The 22195-nt window shown below is 33.7% G+C and overlaps 1 long non-coding RNA gene across 1 annotated transcript in view; it reads right to left on the bottom strand.

Annotated features, from left to right (window-relative positions):
• Positions 1-21988, bottom strand: part of LOC117797218 — a 59466-nt gene extending 37478 nt beyond the window's left edge. Inside the window, exons 1-3 of the long non-coding RNA XR_004622133.1 lie at positions 21855-21988; positions 17549-17638; positions 1760-1880 (exon numbers count right to left, since the gene is read on the bottom strand). This is a non-coding gene — a long non-coding RNA (uncharacterized LOC117797218). The remainder of the gene's footprint in view (positions 1-1759; positions 1881-17548; positions 17639-21854) is intronic.
• Positions 21989-22195: the final 207 nt, after the last annotated feature.

Raw genomic sequence — 22195 nt, 5'->3', positions numbered from 1 at the left:
TTTATGTTTTTATATCCTTCAAACTTTTCTACGATGTGCTCTCTATACATCCTATTAAATCATCTAGTTACAATTAAATGTCAATAGGATATACTATATTTTTATGTGTTATTCTGTCCTCCATTATAGAATAATCTTATCGACATGTTCTATAAATCAGTCAGTAAACAACAATAATTGAAGTTCTCATACAGCAGTGTACTATGAATAATTCATTCTATAATATTTATTCATAGTTTAATGTAATACCAGGATTATTCAATTTTTAAAGATATTATTCTTGATAGAGAAATGAAACCATGTTTTTCTCATTAATGATATGAGACATGTAAAGGACAAAGTAGAGAGGGTGGTGTCTCTGAGGATTTGTAAGCCTCATTGGGAGTATTGCTGAATGAATGTTAAGAGAATGCTGCCATTGCCAAGTCACTGAGTTATCTAGATACAAATTTGCTCAGCTTCCTCTAATTACACTTTGTGGTGAAGACTATTATCTAACCATTCTTGAGAGCTAAGTTCTTATCCCTACATTAGTAAGTTCATTATTATTTTGCTCATCTCAAAATTTTTTAAGAGGAAAATATACAAGTTTAACAAGAGAAAAGAAAGGGAGTTTCTAATTTCTGTGTTCAGAGCAATCACATGGCAGAATTCAGGTGATGTTCAGTGTTAAATCTCTATAATTTAACAGAATATTATCTTTTTAGCACTAAGATACCATAATGTTACTGAACATTTTGTACAATCTGCTTTGAATTAGTGCATACCAATTACATGTGTACATGTGTTGGTGAAGTGATGGATATCTAACTAGTAATTTCTTCCACAGTGCTTTCATTGCCAGCTGCCTACATAGTCTAATAGCATTTCTATCTTTTAACTTCCCTGCATGCACCAGTGTTATTCAAAGACATCAGGCTATTCACACTGTTGATACATCTGTTGATCTTCTCCTTCCCATGGATGTCATTGTGGTTTTGTGCTTACAAAAGTGTTTCAATAAGTACTTGAGTTTCACTTATGTTGCCTACCAAGAGCATAATTGGCCTCTTCGTGTTCACTTGACAATTGCTTTGGCAGTCAAGTTTCACCAATTCATTTACATAACCAACTCTATGATCCTGAACTGCAAATTTCCTAGAAACTCAAATATTTTAGCAGTAAAAATAGTATTCATTAATACAGTAAGGTATTATCCTTACCTGTTTGGGGGATATAAGCAATATAACAGATGAGTGTTTGGGAAGTTAAAGAGACATCGAAGAAAAGGAAAAGGACATAGAACAATGCAGTATACTTTTAGTGAAAAGTGCTGTAATTGAGAGGAAAAAGAAGTCACTTTGAATTAAAATGTTGAACAAGGAAAGGGGATTAAGTCTGACTTTGAAAGTGCTTATTGTCATTTTGTGCTTTATCCCAGCTCCATTAGAGCTGTTCATAAGGGACCATGAGACAAAGGGAGAGAGCACTTTGATGTACTAAACACAGCCACTTTGAAACACTAGTGTGGTTGAGTGATGTTCCTATACCCGATTAAACTTCCAGGGTATGGAAGAGCACATGGATGTAGTTTAGGAACCATTTTAGTCAAGTTAGCATGAAACAACTGATTTTGAATTTGGAAAGAAACAATAAGAGAAGGTACTTAAGACTTTCTAACTGAAATTATTTAAATAATATGAAAACATTGTCTCCAATTAGTATAAAACAGGAGAAAGGATAAACCTGGATTTTGACCTGATTAGGTCTCTGGAATTACCTCATTTCAGTTCTCTTTCGTACGTTTGCTTCGAAGTCATTCTCTTATTGAAATGGTTGCTGTAGTTCCAGATTCATGCCTGTAGTTCATAGTGAGTAATGTAGTTTTGTGATAAAGCTTTCTGTTAAGAAAAAGGAAACATTTCCTAGTGGTTACTAGCAAACAAATCATCATGTTTTATTTTTACATACAGGCTTTAATACTCATTTCTAAACTAGTCACTGGCAAGGGATTATTATACTCTGATTAATCAAGACTCTTTCTGAGGCAATGAGAGTAGCCAGCTTCCCCAGAGGCACATTAATTCTCATGGATGAAGGATGGAGTTTAGAAAAAAACAAAAAGTCATAGTTCTGGAGAATCTTGAGCTGGGGACTAGATATTTGATGGGGATCAGGGAAATTTCATTATTTGGTAGAAATCAACTGTGAAATTATTTAGACTGTGATAAAAAGTCTGTAGTATTTTAAAAATATTTAAAATATTAAAATATTAAAAATATTAAAAATATTTAAAAATATTTATTGCCATATTCAGTCTTATTAATTTCTTCTTAGTAAATTTCAATATTTTATACTTTTCGAGGACTATATCCTCTTATACAGATTTTATTTTTATTAGTATTAGTAGTAGCATTTAAATCTTCATATCTTAATTCTTTTTCTATCTTTCAGCTTTCAGTGAGATGGTTAAAGATTTCAGTGAGAATTAAAGATCTCAGGCTATAATTTTTTATTTGTCTTTTATTGTGGTGCCTGGGTGGCTCAGTTGGTTAAGTGTTTGACTCTTGATTTTGGCTCAGGTCAGGATCTCAAGGTCATGAGATCAAGCCCAGTGTCTGCCACCACACTGGGCATGGAGACTACCTGAGATTCTCTCTTTCCCTCTCCACTTGACCCTCTCCCAAAGCATGTGCTTGCTCTCTCTCTAGAAAAACAATTTTTTTTTTAAATTATATCTACCTTGGGCACCTGGTGGCTCAGTTGGTTAAGCATCTGCTTTCAGATCAGGTCATGATCCCAGGGGATCAAGCCCCATATTGGGCTCCCTGCTCAGCAGGGAGTCTGCTTCTTCCTTTCCCTCTGCCCTTCCCCACCATTTGTGTGCTCTCTCTCTCTCTCAAATAAATAAATAAAATCTTTTTAAAAATAAATAAATATCTTTTTTCACTTTTATCAATTATTGCTAACATAATGCAAAATTTTAGTGTTATCTATGTATATTTTCTTGATGGTTGTATTTTTTGCTATTGTTACTTTTCTACAGTATATATATTCCCCTATTTTTGTCTTGAATTCAGTTTTATCAGATATGACATTTCTATCCTAACTTTATTTTGACTTATCTTTGATTAGTATAACTTTGTCTACTATTTTATTTGTAACATTTCTGTGTATTTTTGTATTGATTGAATCTTGTAAAAACCGTATTATGATATTTGGTTGTTCTACCCATTCTGAGGGTTAGTTCTTACATAGGTGAGTATAACTAATCTAATGCCAGACTGTTTAATTCACATTTACTTCTGATATACCTCATATTTACCACTTACAGTATAAGCTCTTGTTTTTTTTTTTTTAATTCTCTTTTCCACCTTCCAATGGATAGAGCAAGTTTACTCTGTCCAAGTCTAAAATCAATTGTTATTTTTATCATAATTGTCCTTACTTAAAATCCATACTTATATTAAGTAACCTTTGTTGATTTCTTGAAAATTTTATATTTATGCACATATTAAAGGCAATGTGTATGTATGTATGTCTTTATCTTCATATCCACCTATCTAATCAAGATCAAGTCATAAATATATCATAGAAGACAATTACTAACCAGGTAACCAGGGAATGGCACCACAAAAAAAGTAAACTATAGACTAATATCTCTTATAAATGTATACACAAAAATTCTTGACAAAGTTCTAGGAAATGGAATCTGGCAATATACATTATACAACACAACATAGTGGGATTTATGCAAGAATGCAAAGTTTGTTTGACATGTGAAAATCAATTAACATAAATAAGGACAAAAAAATATGATCACCTCAATATTCATTAAAAAATTTTTAACACCAATATGGAGAAAGGGGAACCCTCTTACACTGTTGGTGGGAATGCAAGTTGGTACAGCCACTTCAGAAAACAGTGTGGAGGTCCCTCAAAAAGTTAAAAATAGAACTACCCTGTTACCCAGCAACTGCACGACTGGGTATTTACCCCAAAGATACACATGTAGTGAGGAGAAGGGCTGTATGCACCCCAATGTTCATAGCAGCATCGTCCACAATAGCTAAATCATGGAAGGAGCCGAGATGCCCTTCAACAGATGAGTGGATAAAGATGTGGTCCGTATATACAATGGAATACTACTCAACCATCAGAAAGAACGATTACCCAACATTTGCAGCAACATGGATGGGACTGGAGGAGATTATGCTAAGTAGAGAAAGACAATTATCATATGGTTTCACTTATTTATGGAACATAAGGAATAGCAGGGAGAGCAGTAGGAGAAGGAAGGGAAGAATGAAGGGGGAGGTAAACAGAAGGGGGAATGAACCACGAGAGACTATGGACTCTGGGAAATGAACTGAGGGTTTCAGAGGGGAGGGGGGTGGGGGATGGTGCTAGGCTGGTGATGGGTATTAAGGAAGGCACGTATTGCATGGAGCACTGGGTGTTATATGCAACCAATGAATCATAGAACACTACATCAAAAACTAATGATGTACTGCATGGTGACTAACATAACATAATAAAAAAACAAATAAATAAATAAACTGAAAAAAATTTTAACACCGTTTCATGGTAAAAACACTCAAAAACTAGTAATAGAAGGGAACTTCCTCAACCTTATAAACTAGATGTATAAAAATCACTGAGCTAACATCATGCTTAATGGGGAAAGACTGAATGTTTTCCCCCAAGATAAAGAGCATAAGTCCACTCTCACAAGTTGTATTTAACATTATAGATTATACTAGCCAGGGAAATTCAGCAATGAAATTAAATAAAATTTATGCAGATTGGAAAGGAGGATGAAAACTATCTCTATCCACAGGTGGCATGATTTCATAGATATAGAAAATCCTAAGGAATCCACTAAGAAACACTTAGAACTAATAAATTAGTTCAGAAAGGTTTCAGGATACAAGATCATTAAATACGAAAATACATCTGGATACACTCAATGGACAAAGTGAAAATGAGCTTAAGAAAACTACTTCATTTACAGTAGCATCAAAAATAATAAACTAGTGAGGAATACATTTAACAAAGAAATGCAAAGCCTATACTCTGAAAATTGGAAGACATTGCTGAAAGTAATTAAAGAAGACCTAAATAAATGGAAAGACATCCCATGGCCTTGGATTAAAAGGCTTCATATCGGTAAAGTATCAATACTCCCCCAATTTATCTACAGATGCAGTGTAATCTCTACTAGAATCCCAGCCAATATCCTTGGAGAAATTGACAAGCTGATTCTAAAATTCATATGGAATAGCAAGTGACCCAGAATAGCCAAAACAATCTTGAAAAAAAAAAAAGTTACAGAATTCACACTTTTTATTTCAAAACTTACTAAAAAAACAACAGTAATTAACATAATGAAGTACTGGCATAAGAACAGACAAATCAATGGAGTAGAATTAGGAGTCTGGAAATAAAACAATTGTCTATGTCAACAGATTATCAAAAAGGGTGTCAAAATCATTTCATGGGAAATAAACATTCTTTTCAACGAATGCTGCTATGGTAATTGAATATCTACACATAAAAATATAAAGTTTAACCCCTACTTCACATCATCTACAAATATTATTTAAAAGTGGACAGCAGACCTTGTATATGAGAACTGAAATTATGAAACTTTCAAAGAAAACACAGGCACTGTTCTTTTTGACCTTGATTAGGCAACAATTACTTAAATGTGATACCCAAAGCGAAAGCTACAAAAACAAAAAAGATCGGTAGGAGAAGAAAGGGATAAAGAAAGGCGGGTAATCAGAAGGGGGAATGAAGCGTGAGAGACTATGGCTCTGAGAAACAAACTGAGGGCTTCAGAGGGGAGGTGGGTGGGGGAATGGGATAGGCTGGTGATGGGTAGTAAGGAGGGGCACGTATTGCATGGTGCACTGGGTGTTATACACAGCTATTGAATCATCTATTTACATCAGAAACCAGGGATGTACTGTATGGTGACTAACATAATATAATAAAAATATTATTATAAAAAAAGAAAGTAAATTGGACATCATCAGGATTAAAAAAAAACAAAAACAACTTTCACACTTCAAGGTTGACAACCCAAAGAATGGGAGAAAATTTTTGCAAATAATATATCTGATAAAGTACTTGTACCTAGAATATGTAAATATAGTTATTAGAATTCTATAATTAAAAGACAAATAATATAAGTAAAAAATGTGCAACGGATCTGAATAGACATTTCTTTAAAGAAGATATTAAATATAACAAATAAACATATGAAAAGATGTGCAAAATCCTTAGCCACCAAGGAAATGCAGATAAAAGTTTAGTGAGATAACCACTTCCCACCTGCTTGGATGGCTATAATCAAAAAGCAGATGATAACAAGTGTTAACAGAGTTGTGGACAAATCGAAACCCTAAGGCACTGCTGGTGAATGTGAAATAGTTAAGCAACTGTTAAAAAGAAAAAAAAAAGCAAATCTGGCAAATTATCCAAAAGTTAGCATGTCCAGTTTTCATATAACCTAGCAATTCCACTCCTAGGTATATATGCAAGAAAAATGAAAACACATGCACCCAAGAACTTGTGCCTGAGTGTTAATATAGCAACATAATTCATGATAGACAAAAAATGTAAACAACTCAAATCTCCAACTGATAAATGGATTACAAATGTGATATACCCATATAATACAACGCCATTCGTCAATAACAAGACTGAAGTACTGATACATGTTACTATATGAATAAGCCTTAAAGACATTACGGTGTATGAAAGAAACCAGTCATCAAGGGCCATGAATTTTATGTTTCCATATATTTGAAATAATAGGCAAATCCATAGAAATATGAAAACAGCAGTTGACTGGACTGGGGGTTTGTATGATTGAATCACTATGTTGTACACCTGAAACTAATGTAACATTGTGTGTCAACTATACTCAGAAACATTAAAAACAGAGTAAGGATGGGACACACTTATATAGCCTTAGAACACTGTACATCCTGGGCCCATAATGCCCATGTTTTGTTTTGCCTTGTTTTTGATGATGGGGTACACGATGATGTTTCTCTCTCTCTTTTGGAAAAACACAAGTTCAGTTCTTTTCAATTCTGCAGATAATCCTGAATTTACTTATTTACTTTGAGGAAGGAAGGATGAAGTCTATACTAGTCCAACTTACTGTAAGGAATGAGAATCCTTATGATGTCTCATCCAAACTTGTCACTGTTTTTAATTATAACGACTTACTATTTTATTACTTTTTTCTTCCTTCAACTTCTAGTAATCTGGGAGTGGAATGGAATCCTGAATCATAAACTAATTATACCACATTGATCCAATCTCTACTGACTGTCCTCTAGAAATATTATAAATCTTATCTATACATACATAGTGCATAACAATTTGTGTTCAGTAAGTTATAGCAAATGATAAAAGCTTGGGGGACCCTATGAAAGTGAATATTTGCAGAACACTGATTTGTTGAAAAGAGATGGATAACTTAGAAGCAGAGAGAAAACTTAACAAAGTGGAAGTCTTGACTTAAGGTGATGCCTGTGAGAATAGAAAGGTAAGGAAATTTATGTCATTTGCTTAAAATTAAAAATGGGATAAAACATATTCAATAGAAAATTCAAATAAGATTAAGCAGGATGAATGCTATTGATATGTAAAGAATAAGAAAGGGGATGGGAAACAAACTTTATGGACCACATTGAGCACATTTTATTAGTTGTCCATCAGTAGATTCAGGTTAGATGATGTTCACAAAATAATGAATATAAACTGCTCCTTAATTTCATTTTTGATAACTGCGGGTATCCCCTGCCTTTAAAAAATTTGTGTTCCACCACTTTGTTTTCACAAAAGTCCTATATTAGTACCTGTTTTCCCCAACCAAAAGAAATCTGAAGGTTTTTACTTTTACAATAAAAGGTGAGAAATGAAAATAATGCTCAGCCATTGTTTTGCAGCAAAGCTTTAGAGAGGAGGCATGCACCTGAGCAGCAGATATAGTGACCTGCCAAGCCCCGTCCCTTGGAAATCCACCCAGCATTTCACATCAAGCCACCATAGCACTGAACTGTGTCTGTGAGCATTTGTGCTTTATCTAAATTTATTTTGTGCATCTATTAGCAAGATGAGTTCTAAGGTATCAGAAAAGCCTAAGAGAGGTTTTTTTGGGGGTCCAGCAAAACTAAAAATTTTTCCGTATAAACTTATAGTACTTGGTTCTTTGCTTTACACCATTTTGGCCTAACAAAAGTTGTCATAAAAACACTTTACTTTTGCATAGCAGGGGAAACCTATAATTCTGTACTGGGTTTGAATTAATTGCTAAGAGTTATTTTCATATACTTATAGCCATATGAGCTTTTCCATATCTGTATATTCCAATAATTAAGGAAATCAACCCCAATTTCTAGCATGTTCCTCAGTGACTATCATTATTGAAGAAGGAAGTTTGGTGATTGTAGAGATTATTTCTTTGAGTGTTGAGCCAAATATAGTTTTGAGTATGGGGAAAAATTCAACAAGATTTGAAAACAGATTAAGATTCAAGTNTCATGCAAAAGAATGAAACTTGACCAGTCTCTCACACCATACACAAAAATAAACTCCAAATGGATGAAAGACCTCGATGTGAGACAGGAATCCATCAAAATTCTAGAGGAGAACATAGGCAACAACTTCTATGACATCGGCCAGAGCAACCTTTTTCACGACACATCTCCAAAGGCAAGAGAAATAAAAGATAAAATGAACTTATGGGACTTTATCAGGATAAAGAGCTTCTGCACAGCCAAGGAAACAGTCAAAAAAACTAAGAGACAGCCCACGGAATGGGAGAATATATTTGCAAAGGACACCACAGATAAAGGACTGGTATCCAAGATCTACAAAGAACTTCTCAAACTCAATACACGAGAAACAAATAAACAAATCATAAAATGGGCAGAAGATATGAACAGACACTTTTCCAATGAAGACATACAAATGGCTAACAGACACATGAAAAAATGTTCAAAATCATTAGCCATCAGGGAAATTCAAATCAAAACCACACTGAGATACCACCTTACGCCAGTTAGAATGGCAAAGATAGACAAGGCAAGAAACAACAATTGTTGGAGAGGATGTGGAGAAAGGGGATCCCTCCTACATTGTTGGTGGGAATGCAAGTTGGTACAGCCACTCTGGAAAACAGTGTGGAGGTCCCTTAAAAAGTTAAAAATTGAACTACCCTATGACCCAGCCATTGCACTACTGGGTGTTTACCCCAAAGATACAGACGTAGTAAAGAGAAGGGCCATATGCACCCCAATGTTCATAGCTGCATTGTCCACAATAGCCAAATCATGGAAGGAGCCGAGATGCCCTTCAACAGATGACTGGATTAAGAAGCTGTGGTCCATATATACAATGGAATATTACTCAGCTATCAGAAAGAACGAATTCTCAACATTTGCTGCAACATGGACGGCACTGGAGGAGATAATGCTAAGTGAAATAAGTCAAGCAGAGAAAGACAATTATCATATGATTTCTCTCATCTCTGGAACATTAGAACTAGGATGATCGGTAGGGGAAGAAAGAGATAAAGAAAGGGGGGGTAATCAGAAGGGGGAATGAAGCATGAGAGACTATGGACTCTGAGAAACAAACTGAGGGCCTCAGAGGGGAGGGGGGTGGTGGAATGGGATAGACTGGTGATGGGTAGTAAGGAGGGCACGTATTGCATGGTGCACTGAGTGTTATATGCAACTAATGAATCATCGAACTTTACATCGAAAACCGGGGATATACTGTATGGTGACTAACATAATGTAATAAAAAATCATTAAAAAAATAAATTAAAAAAAATAAGTAAAATAAAATAAGTCTTAAAAAAAGAAAAAGGGAAAAAATTGAAAAAATAAAAAAATAAAATAAATGTTAAAAAAATAAGATTGAAGTTTCTGCCTCTCTCTTACTTCTCTATAACCTTAGGAAAGCTAGTTAATCTCTCTTAACTTAAACAGGGATCAAAGTATGTGAGCCTTATTCTATTTTTCTTTTGCTAGTTTTTATCCTTATTATTTCAACAAATTCATATTGAGTATATACCTTGCGCTAAATACAATTACTGATGTGCAGACATGAAAGATTCTGCTCTGAAGGGACTTAAAAGGACAACAGAGACAAGTTATCCAGAATCTTTGAGCTACTAAAATATATCCTAAAATAATTATATTAGAAGGTTAGTCTAAGAAGACAAGAACAATCACCAAACTAGATTGTAAGGTATAATGCCTTATTTGGTATATCAATTATGAGTAGTGTTAGAAAGCAAGCGTAAAAATAACCTCTAAGCAAAGCAGACAGTTCATTCTAAGGCAAAGTCATGAGAGACCATGGACAACTTATCAAATTGAGCTGCTATGCTAAATAATGATCCTCCCATCTCAGTAATTTATAACAACAAAAGTTTATTCACAGTGGATGGAACAACCTTGTGGCACAAGAAAAAGACATATGGCAGCCTCAGGATCTAGCTCTTTTATAGCTTTTGCTCAAAAGTGACATATATCATATCTGCATATTTATTAGTGTTCAGAAGGGACCACAGGCCAAGTCAGATATCACTGGGGTGAGGGAGTATAATTTTGTAACAGAGGTAGTCTTGGCAGATAGGGACAGCAAAGAATTTGAACAATGACAGATACCACCACAGAGTATTTTGATGGTTGCACATAAAATTTGTTAGGCTTGGAACACAATATACATTTGGGAAGTGGTAGATGTATTTGGAAAAGTTAATATGGGTCAAACTATGAAAGATTTTGTGTGACACACCAGAGAGTTTCACTGAAGGATTATATGTATGATCTAATTTTTATTAAAAACATTCAGTCTGACAATGAGAGAACTCGTTTCTAAAGGCAGGATTAGGAACAGGGGTGTGTGTTAGGAATCACCACAGTAAGTAATACAGCTTAAAAAAGAAAAATATTGAAATAAAATCATATAAGAAATATTGGAAAGGAAATGATAATTTTGATAAATAATTAGGAGTTTGAATTGATAAGAAATTGTGGCCAATTTGACAGCAACGACAAAGGAGCAAAGGTCTTAACATTCTTATGTTTGACTTGGGCAATTACGAGCACTGGTTATCCTCCCTCAAGATACAGGAACGAGAAAAGTTAAATAAAAAGAGGTGGGGAGGTGAGCACTTCCACTGATATCAGGCTGAGTAGGTGTAACCTAATAGAAGATGTTCAGAAGGCTGTTAGAGCTACGTGTAAGATTATACTAACTGGGAGGAAGGACTGAATTGAACCAAACATTTAGCGCTCTAAGTGTGTAAGTATAGTTTATACTATAAATCTGTGATGAACTCAATTGTGGAGGATGGAATATATATACTTTAAAAAAAATTGTCTAGGGACAAAAATCCTTGAGATCATAAGTATGGCAGGTCTGAATGGAAAGAATACAAATACTAAATAGATAAAGGGACAGAAGGTAGAAGGTACTGGAATACAGAAGGAAGCAAAAGGAGGAGAGTGTTTTATAAAATAGGATTGTCCAGAAATGTCAAATACTTCCCTAAAACACAGAAAAATATGGGATCAAATGGTTACTAGATCTGGCAATTAGTAATTCATGAGTAAATTTCTGGTTAATATATTTGCATAAACATGATTGAATGTACCCCTTGTGCTTCAAATGTGTAGCAATAATAGACATAAGACACTAATCATTTAAAAATGTAATTAAGGTAAAATATAAGATTAAGATTTTGTAGAACAGAAATAAACTATATATTCAGAGAACTACACTTACACAGGAGATCTCAAAAGAACAGAGCAAAAGTAAGTAGTAAATGCTACAAACTCACAATAAAATAAATGTGAAAGTTTGACTAATCAAATTTATTTTTAAAAAGATTTAGATTTTCTATAATTAACTTCTCATTTTATTTTTCTTCCATTTAGAAGCACTGTTTTTTAGGTTATACTATTGTTAAACAGATAGGATTTTTATATAAAATACAGAACAGTCAGGTAACTTTGAATTTCAGTTGAACAGTGGGTGATTTTTAGTATAAGTATGTCCCATGCAATATTTGGGACATGTTTATAGTGAAATGTGTTTATTGTTTATCTGAAATTTAAATTTATCTGAACATCTTGTATTTCTATATGCTAAATTCAGTAATTATAAATCAAAGAGGCTGAAATACAAAGAAAACATTTTAATTCTGATTCAAAATTTGTAAAGCTAATTAGAAAATACATATAAATAAACTTTCAAAAATTTTTTTCTAAGTCTATAGTATCCTTCTGAAATCTATAAACTACTTAAAGCTGTTCAGATAATTGGGGAACAGTATACACTATTCAGTAAATGGTGCTGAGGCAAATTATTGTATCTTTAGAAAATAAATTTACTACTCACAAAAATTTTTAATGAGTTTTAAAGGTGAAACTGTGAAAAATCGAATTTCAATCATTAGAAGAACTTATAGAAAGCTGTATTTATCCACCTTGGGGTAGGAAAATATTTTTAACTAAGTCACATCAGAAAGAAAAAAGATGGTGATTTCAAAACCATTAATATTAAAAGTATCATATTAATTTTAAAACATAATAAGGAGCCCTCAGTTTGTTTCCTGAGGGCTTCAGAGGGGAAGGGGGAGGGGGATTGGGATAGGCCAGTGATGGGTATTAAGGAGGGTACATATTGCATGGTGCACTGGGTGTTATATGCAAGTAATGAAATCATGGAACATTGCATCAAGAACTGGGGATGTACTGTATGGTGACTAATATAACAAAATAAATATTATTAAAAAATAAAAAACATTAAAAAAGAAAAAACATAATAAGGAGAATAAATGGACAAGGCACAAGAGGATATTGTGAGACAAATAAATTACTATNCATTAACAAAGAAAAAACATAATAAGGAGAATAAATGGACAAGGCACAAGAGGATATTGTGAGACAAATAAATTACTATGTATTTGTATGCAAAATATATAAGCATCTCCCCCATTTCAACTGATAAAAGGACAAACAAGCCAAGAGAATAATTGCCAAAAGTACTGAATAAGCATTTTACAGGAAAGGAATCACATGTGGCCCATAAACCCATAGAAAAGATGCTCACCCTTGTAAATAATTGTGAAAACACATTAAAATTCTACACTTATACCCAATAGCCTGATAAAAAGTAAAAAGACTGGCAATGCCAAATCTTGGCAAAAATAATGCAGACTCTGCTAATGAGAGTGTAAATTGGCATCAACATTTGTAAATCAATTTAACAGTACCTTTTAAATAGATGATGTATTCTGTTTGATCCAGCAATTTCATTTCTCCCTATGCATCCTAAAATAATTCCTTCAACATGTGTAAGGAGAGATGTAGAAAAATATTAATTTTAGCACTGTCTTGTGATAACAATAAAAACTACTGGCACAACTTAAATTATGCAATAAAATAGAAAAATAAATTATGGTACTACAGAAAAAATATAGCAGTGAAAGTGAATATAGACATGAGTCATGATGTATAAATCATGAAAACAGGTCAGTAAAAAGAAATTACAAAATATATAATAGTATTCATATAAAGTGCATTTTATAGATACTTATGTAATTGGTAATGATACAAGCCATGANATTCCTTCAATATGTGTAAGGAGAGATGTAGAAAAATATTAATTTTAGCACTGTCTTGTGATAACAATAAAAACTACTGGCACAACTTAAATTATGCAATAAAATAGAAAAATAAATTATGGTACTACAGAAAAAATATAGCAGTGAAAGTGAATATAGACATGAGTCATGATGTATAAATCATGAAAACAGGTCAGTAAAAAGAAATTACAAAATATATAATAGTATTCATATAAAGTGCATTTTATAGATACTTATGTAATTGGTAATGATACAAGCCATGAAAGGAATGGCAGATGCCATATTCAGGGGAGTGTTTACTTGTATCTGGGAGATGATGGAGGAATAAAGAAGACATTTAAGTTTATCTGTATTTTCTATTGATTTATTTAAAATATGAAACATGTATAAAATGTTAAGCTTTAACAAGGAGCTGAAAATACATGTTCATGCTTTGGAATTAGATGATTGTGTTCAGATCCTAGGTCTGCCACTTGTTAGCGATGTGACCTTGGATAAGTTACTTAAATACTCTGGCTATTTCCTCATTTATAAAGGGGGATGGTAGTATTGTAAACCTCATAAAGTTTTATGAAAATTACATGAGTTGATAATTATAAAGTGCTTAGGACATAACAACCCAATATTGGTGTTTGAGAAGTAAGGTTAAAATTAACAATATGGTTAGTGTGTATTTGGCTCTCAATTAAATAATTCTTATAAAAATATTTTAGGTAATTATCATAGTGACAGTTTTAAAGCAGTCATAGAGCCAAGAACAACTTAATAAACAAAAGAAAAAACAAGTGTCCATTTCGTTCAAGAATCTTAGCTATGAAAAAAAAAAGTGGTCAATCTAGGAATACTTTTGCAGATTATATATGAAGGCAGAAAGACCTGGGTGAGATGATAGAAAATCATGAAAGAAGGAAGAAGACTATGGCCATCCATTAAAATGTGGAAGGTGGTTTAATCCTGATCCTAATTAAAATTTTATTTTTGGCGAGGGCTAGGGGCACTTCATAGGTAAGAGCCAAGGGAAAAATAAAAAATGTTATTAGAAAATAAAAAATGTTATTAATTCTGGAAAAGAAGATGACAGAATTCCTAACTGAAAGCCTCTGTTTCTTGGGAAGCAGGATGTGAAACTAACTTCTGACAACTACAAGAAGGTCCTTAAAGACAGTTTTTAAAATATGATGGGAGAAGTAGTACTAATGAATTATGGTCAAAGAGATAGCATCTCAAAATCACTGTTTTATAATATTTTTTCTTCTTTTTATAATAATTTTCCATCAGAATCATGGAACAAAGGATTGAGGAGTAAATAGTGAAGCTCAACTGATAAAACGATCTCTGTATATTTGTTTTATTGAGAAACAGTATAGAGTACTGACTGGAGTGGGGTCTCTGGTATTAGAACTCCAGGGTTCCAGTTAAGACTCTATCCTTGGTTGATATTTAACATCTCTGGATTTCTGTTACAGTATCATTAAAATGGGCACAATAATAGAACTTACATCACAGAGTTATGACAAAGCACTGAGAAGTAACAACAAATGTTAACAAATGTTATGAGAACTACTGCTACTACTATTATTATTATTATTATTCCTGAGTGCTATGATCAAATCCTGAATCTGTGCCTCAAGATGATTCTTTTCTTATGAACTAAGATTTGTTGTATTCTAGATTTAATAAAGCATGCACAGATTTTAAAAATCAACTATTTCAATATACAAATCTGCATATGGATAAATCATAATTACTTCAGAACAGCAGTTTCCTTGGAATGGCAAGACTGAATAGGACAGAGGAAGTTAAAATATATCTGTATCATTTTATATTTATAACCTATTTTTTAAGTCTGAAAAATTGCTAATCGTCAACTTTCAGCATTTATTTGGCAAGCACTGTGCTAAGCCCTTTGCATGCATCCACTCATTGTTCTCTACATTCTATACAAATTCTTCTCTTTTTACTCAGTATTTAATAGGAACACATTTTTTAAAAAGCAAGTGATGAAAGAAAATAAGAAAGTTATAATATTTTTTTCAGGAATGTTTTTTGAGTAAAACCTGAAAGACACTGCACTTTGTGATACTTTGAACTTCAAACAAATTGCTTGGCAACTTTCTTGGATAATGAAAGCACACTGTGGCAAAGGGTGGGGCCTGTTGTTTGATTCTGAGGTTGTAATCATAGCCAAGAAATGGAACTGAGAACTAGTTAAGGTTTGATAAACCTAGGCTATTGAAGAGGATTTGTTTTACAATTGCACAATGAAGATGCTGATTGATCCCTTAGAAAGTACAGTTCTCCAAATCAGACTACCTTAGAGAAAGACCAATCTGAATTAGGAACAAAAATATTTTTTTGACAACAATTATAATAAATTTTATTGAATGAAAAATAACTTTATTACTACTAGTACTGATGCAACTTGCAACTGTTATGTCCACAGTTTTTTTTTTTTTTTTTAATTATTTATTTATTTATGAGAAAGAAAGCCAGAGAGAGCACAAGCAGGGGGTAGGGACAGGCAGAGGGAGAAGGTGGCTCCTTGCTGAGCAGGGAGCCTGATGTGGGACTGGATCCCAGTACCCTGAAGGCAGACGCTTAACCGAATGAGCCACCCAGGTGTCCCACATAAAGTTTCTATTAACATTTCTTTTAGAATTAGATCAAAATATATGGTTGGCACAGATTTTTGTTACATAAATTTTAATTTATGATGCATTTAATAATAATTTTAATGCTATGTATTATTTTTCACAATCTTATTTTGATTACTAACTTTCTTAGGATGACCTTTACAAATTTTATTCACTAGGCAAATAATAATAACTGAAATCTGTTGAATCCATCCAATGGACTAGAAGTTCTACTAGTACTTTATGCACTTTAACATCATTCATCACAAGTTTCATGTGCCCCCTCCCCATATTTCACATATAAGAAAATCCAGGCTTAGCTATCAAAGTATTGTTAAAGAAAAAAATATGTGAATTCTAGAACTTTCTATTTCAAATTCCATGGTGTTTTTTTTCACTATTTTTTGTTGGCAGACACTTTTACCTTATAGAAAAGCACAACTTAACGAAGCTAAAATACATAACATTTGATTCTAAGGCATAGTGTTTGTGTAATTTTTCCTAAATGTTACATCTCACTTATGCTGTACAATATCATTTTCTCTAAGAATTCCATACCAAAAGGTGTTTTTTAGTTTTGCCAAATAATTTCAGATATCATTTATTTCTCAAAAAAACCCTGAGAGGAATACATAGCTTGTATAATTATTGCAATTTTGTGAAGAAGCACAAAACATTCTGTTTGCCCACAGTCATAGAGCTAGTATGTGTTCAAAATTTGAACCCAGAACTTTTGATTTCCAGAGAAATTAAATTTTCACAACGGTCAGTTATTTTCTAACATCAAAGAAGTGTAGTATGTGCTGGAAATTTGACAAATGTATTGATATCTCATTATTACATTGATCATCATATATCTGTGTTAATGCTCTATCTTCTCTCTGTGCTTCTTAGATATCAAAAGTCTCTTTATATTTGTTTGCTTATTTGTTTATTCTTTATTTTGAAATGTAATTTTCCACTTTCCTAAAAAAAGAATTTGTGACTCAGATATACAGTGTGTAAAAATCTAATGCAAACTTGACAGAAAACTTAGCCTCAACACCATTTTCCAAAAGAAATACAAATTGAAAGGCATTCTTTGCTTAGGAAGAATTTAGATTAGGGATGACAATTCACAGGAGAGGTCTTACTACATGCAACAAACTTTTCAGTAGAAAGTGGTAATTGCAGGTCCAAAGTCTCCTTCCAAAGCACTAGGCACTATTTTTTTCTTTTTTTTTTCTTCCTTTTTATTTCTACCTACCTTCCACCTTTGGCTTCTTATGACTTCTTTAGCAAGCAGAATTGATGCTATTTCCACTGAGAACCAGTACTTCATTCCATACAGAGAAGACTTTTTTTTTAATTAGGCAGCAATATTTTGAAGGAAAAAAAGGAAGAAAAGAAACAAAATAAGCAAGCTTCAGTAAAGGTTCATCTCTTTTTACAAAGATATTCTCTTCCATTCACTAAGAAGATAACATGGCATCCATAGCAATAAAATATATGATTGTAAAATTTGTCCCATAAACAGAGTGAAGATCATTTTAATACTAAAAACTTTTAAATATAACAATGTGCATTAACATTTAAATGGAAATACAGCAATCATACTATCATACTTAACTTGAAGTTTAGCTTTTCTTAGTTTCCAACCATTATTTTATTCACTAGACCAATATATTTAATTTTGAAGTTTTCATTTATGCTAAGATTTAAATGTCTTGATTTTTAAGATACTACTTCTTTATCGTGGGATAAAGGAATTATGATAGGGTGAAACAGCATTCAGGTGTATATCTATCAATATATTTTATAATAGCTTATTTTGAATCTACCATAGACAAAAAATCATAGAGCATAACTGTCCTGAGTAAAGAAAGTTAAATTTAGTCATTACTAAAAGAATTTATGTAGTTTTTAAAATCCCAGTATATGTCAGCTAAATGATATTTTGAATTAATTAAAATAATTATTTAGGCTATTTAAAAAAAACACTTATGGCTTGTTTTCTCACTGAATTATTTGAAACACTTTCTAGGTAGTCAATTACTTGGATATAATTTTATTTTATTTTTAGTGAATATTCAAAACATATAGAAATTTGAATGACTCAATTTCAATTAAGAGCAATTTTAGGACAATGTCAATGTGATCTCCTTTCCATCCACTACTGCCTGGAGTTAATCACCCACTACTGATCCAATCAGCAGCTGGGCACATAGGATAGGGTCCAAGCAAAGCCCCAACACCTGATGAAATCCAGGTGGAAAGTAGGAGTATATGGATAGTTCTCCTAAGGGTTAGGGTGAATCTGGAAACCAGTTTTAGAGAATCTGAACTCAAAATATGTAAGCAATAACTATTGTGAAAGCCCACATTGTTCTTGTTTGACTGTGTCTATAATTCCAGGTCACCAAAGTTAAGAAGTAAATGGATAGGTGAACTGAGTTTTCAATGTTGGTGAGGCTGCAAAGTCACTAAGTCACTAAGAATCAGGGAGGTAACTTTTTAGATGTTTCAAAAAGAGACTGAATGTGGAACAGTTATGATTTTTACAGGTTCTCCAACAATTGCATATGAACAACATTTGCAGACATGCAAGATTCAGATATTGGATTTTTTAAGACTTTCAGTACCTTTCGTTAGATGCTCTAACAAGAAGGTACAAGGGTGAATGGGGGCAGCTCCCTGAGCCCCACCATACAACTGGTCAGTCCTTAACCAACAGCAGCTAGATCTTGCTAGAGTTGAAGCAGCTGGATGCTGCAATTGGGAGATCATTGGCCTCTTGATACTTCACAAGCCTCTCGGCTGCCTGGAGGGCAGGTGATACCAATGACTAGGATGATGGAGAAATTCCAAAAATTCACTGGCTGTGCATCCATTCTCAGGAGCTATAGCTCCGTCAAATGGTAAAAGAAAAAATACTGGCAAACCAAAACAAACATAAGCAGGAACACTAAGGGCTCATTCATAGTATTCAAAGATGAACTTGGAATGTCCTGCTAAGTTAAAAACACACCCAGGCATTTCTGGTTGAGGAGAAAGAGAATATGGAATGGGTAGTAAAAATAGTAGGAGATATAAATACCTTATGAACAATAGAAATGAGGACAAGAGCAAATACACATCATTTTCCTTGTTTGGTTATGGACATATTTATGTTCTTTAATCCTTTTCCTCTATCTTCTAACTCTGCTATTTTATATAAAGGTTTTTAGTTATGTTTGCATTGTATATCTTACTATATATTACAGCTATAGAAAAATAATACTTTTTATACATAATTCGTTTCCGTGTATTTATTTAGTCATCAGATTACATAATATGCCAGTGAGATTATGGCTGCACTAGAAGAAAAATTACACCCTCCCAAAGTGGATACAAATTACAGAGATAGCTAGGCAAAATACTAATGAGTGGAATGATGAGCCTTTCCTCTTTGGGGAAAAGGTGAGTGTGTCTTCATTTGCAAAAGGGATAATTACATCTTTTAAGGCAGAAGTATGATGCTATCTAATTGTGATTTAGGAGGATGGATAAGAATGAAAACCAGACTAAGAGGCGGATAGTACCAGAAAGTCTGTTTACATTTCAACACCATTCTTGTTCCTTTCTAGGCCCTCCCCAGTATCATAGTGGCTGGAAGACTAGAAACTAATTTTCAAGCCCCTTTTGTCAGTATATTTACAAGGACTTACCAACAAGAAGCATATGTGGAATGTACTGGATAAAGAGAAGCCAGTATAGCTCTAGCAGTGGTACCCTGGTGAATGGGTTTTGTCACATGGCAGAAGTAAGGTTTTGTCAGCAGCCGCTGCATCATCTTGCCTTGAATTACACATTTTTGTGCTATAGGCAGCTGGGATCTCTGGAGGCAGCTACCAGCAATTCCATACTTTTTGATTTCCTTAACACTAACGAGAATGTCTCTAACCTTTATTCCTCCAGCTCTTTTAACAATTTTATAAGCCTCTAATTCAACATATGAAATCTCTTTCTCCTCAATGTTCCTGAATTGTTTTCTGTTTTCCTAAAGAAAACTTAGTAATACTAGAAAGCTAGTATAATGCTTGAAGAAAACTTCCTGCCTGTTCTGCTCCCCTCCACTTTCTCCCACCTCCATTAAACTTTGTTTACTGGACACTGAAATACAGCAAAAAACTTTATGTGGCCCTGTAGTAGCTTCTGGCCTCGTTACCCAATCTCTACATTGCTCAGAATACAGCGTTATTCTGTGAGAAAATTGGCCATACAATTCAGGCACTTTCCAGTTTCTCAACCTAGAAGAACTACTCAAAACTCTACTGGTCTTTCTTTTCTCTACCCGAGGCCCAGAATTCTCCACCTGAATCAGCAGATGCCGTAAAGGAAAGTTTTTGCTGGTAATTCTTTGCTCACCTAAGAATGGTTCTGCTAATGGAATTTTTATTTTTCTGGTTCCCATTCCTTCCATAGTTCCCAGATGCCTTTAAAGCTCCGCCTGTGTTTTGTAATGTAGCTTACTTTCGTTTTCCCCGCCACTGGAGCCTTGGCTAACAACCAACTGAGCTGCCTTAGGAAGTAGTGAACTTTCTATTACCAGGAATGCTAAATTGCAAATTGGATAAACACATGCAAGGCATTTTATTGAATGGATTATCATCTTGATTATGGAGAAGTTAATCTACTCTAAACACAGTATGTGTTTTCTAAGTAATTTTCCAATCTGTGGCTCTATGATCATCGTTCCAATGTGATAACTATATTGCTAAAACAATTACTAGCAGCATTGCATATCATGTGTATGCAGAAATACAGTAGAGTTGGATTAATTTAATCTTGCCAGTGTTATTTTTTCTCCTTATAAATTAATTATGTTATACAAATCCTTTAAAGGAAATTAAAGCTGTGTACACATAGCTACTACATGTTTGGGAATTTCAGGATAGCAAACTTGCATCAGAATCACCAAGGGGGATTAATAAATGTAACTATGTGCCTTTCTTTCTGGGGAAAAGGTGTCTTCACTTGTAAAAGCGATAATTACCTCTTATAAGGCAGAAGTATGATGCCATATAACTGTGGTTTAGGAGGATGGACAAGAATGAAAACCAGTCTAAGGGGTTTTAATCTAAAACACAGATTGTTAGGCCCACCCTAGAGTTTTTGATTCAGCGGGTCTGGAGTGGGACCTGAAAATCTGCCCTTCTAGCAAGTTCTCACCTCTAATGCTACTTCTAGGGATCACATTTGGAGAACACTGGTGTAAAGAAGGAGTTGTATGATTTTTCTTATATTGTGTTTAGGTGAACCTAAAATATGAGTAGTGTAAGTTAGGTCATAATGGCCCCCATAGCTTACAGTTCTGCTTTATAATTTGCACTTACAAATGGACTGTCAGGCTGGTTATATGATCAGCTATTTAAATATTGATGAGACATTTTTTCCTCACTGCTGTTTTCAACTATGCCAGCTTGGAACTGTAAGCAAATCATTTTGTCAGTCTCATGTAATGCACATTACTTTCTCTTTCTCTCCCTCACTCTATCTTCCGCCAATAATTTCCTGTAAAACTTGCTGCCTACCTCTGAGGGAATAGCGGCAGCTCAGGTCATCCATCAAACCGGTGCTCTGTGTCAGCAGCTCCTCAAATGATATAAGGTGATTCTTATATGACATAACCATCAGAACGCCACAAAGAAGAAGTCACAGTTGTCAGCTTGGGTCATAAACAACAGGAAATCTCAATGAGCCTTCTAGTATCTGCCAAGACTAGTATTAAAGAGACAGAAGGATGGAAAGTTAGCATGGCAACAAATGGCAGGTAAATATGTCTTTCAATATTAAAATGTGTACAGTACAGCATCCATATTATGGTCTCAATAGTACAATTATGTCATCACTTTCCTGATTTTTGAAAGTAGAA

The sequence above is a fragment of the Ailuropoda melanoleuca genome, chromosome 20 (assembly GCF_002007445.2).
Source record: "Ailuropoda melanoleuca isolate Jingjing chromosome 20, ASM200744v2, whole genome shotgun sequence".
Lineage (NCBI taxonomy): Eukaryota > Metazoa > Chordata > Mammalia > Carnivora > Ursidae > Ailuropoda > Ailuropoda melanoleuca.
Note: the sequence above shows the minus strand (reverse complement) of the source record. Positions and strands in the feature narration are given on the sequence as shown.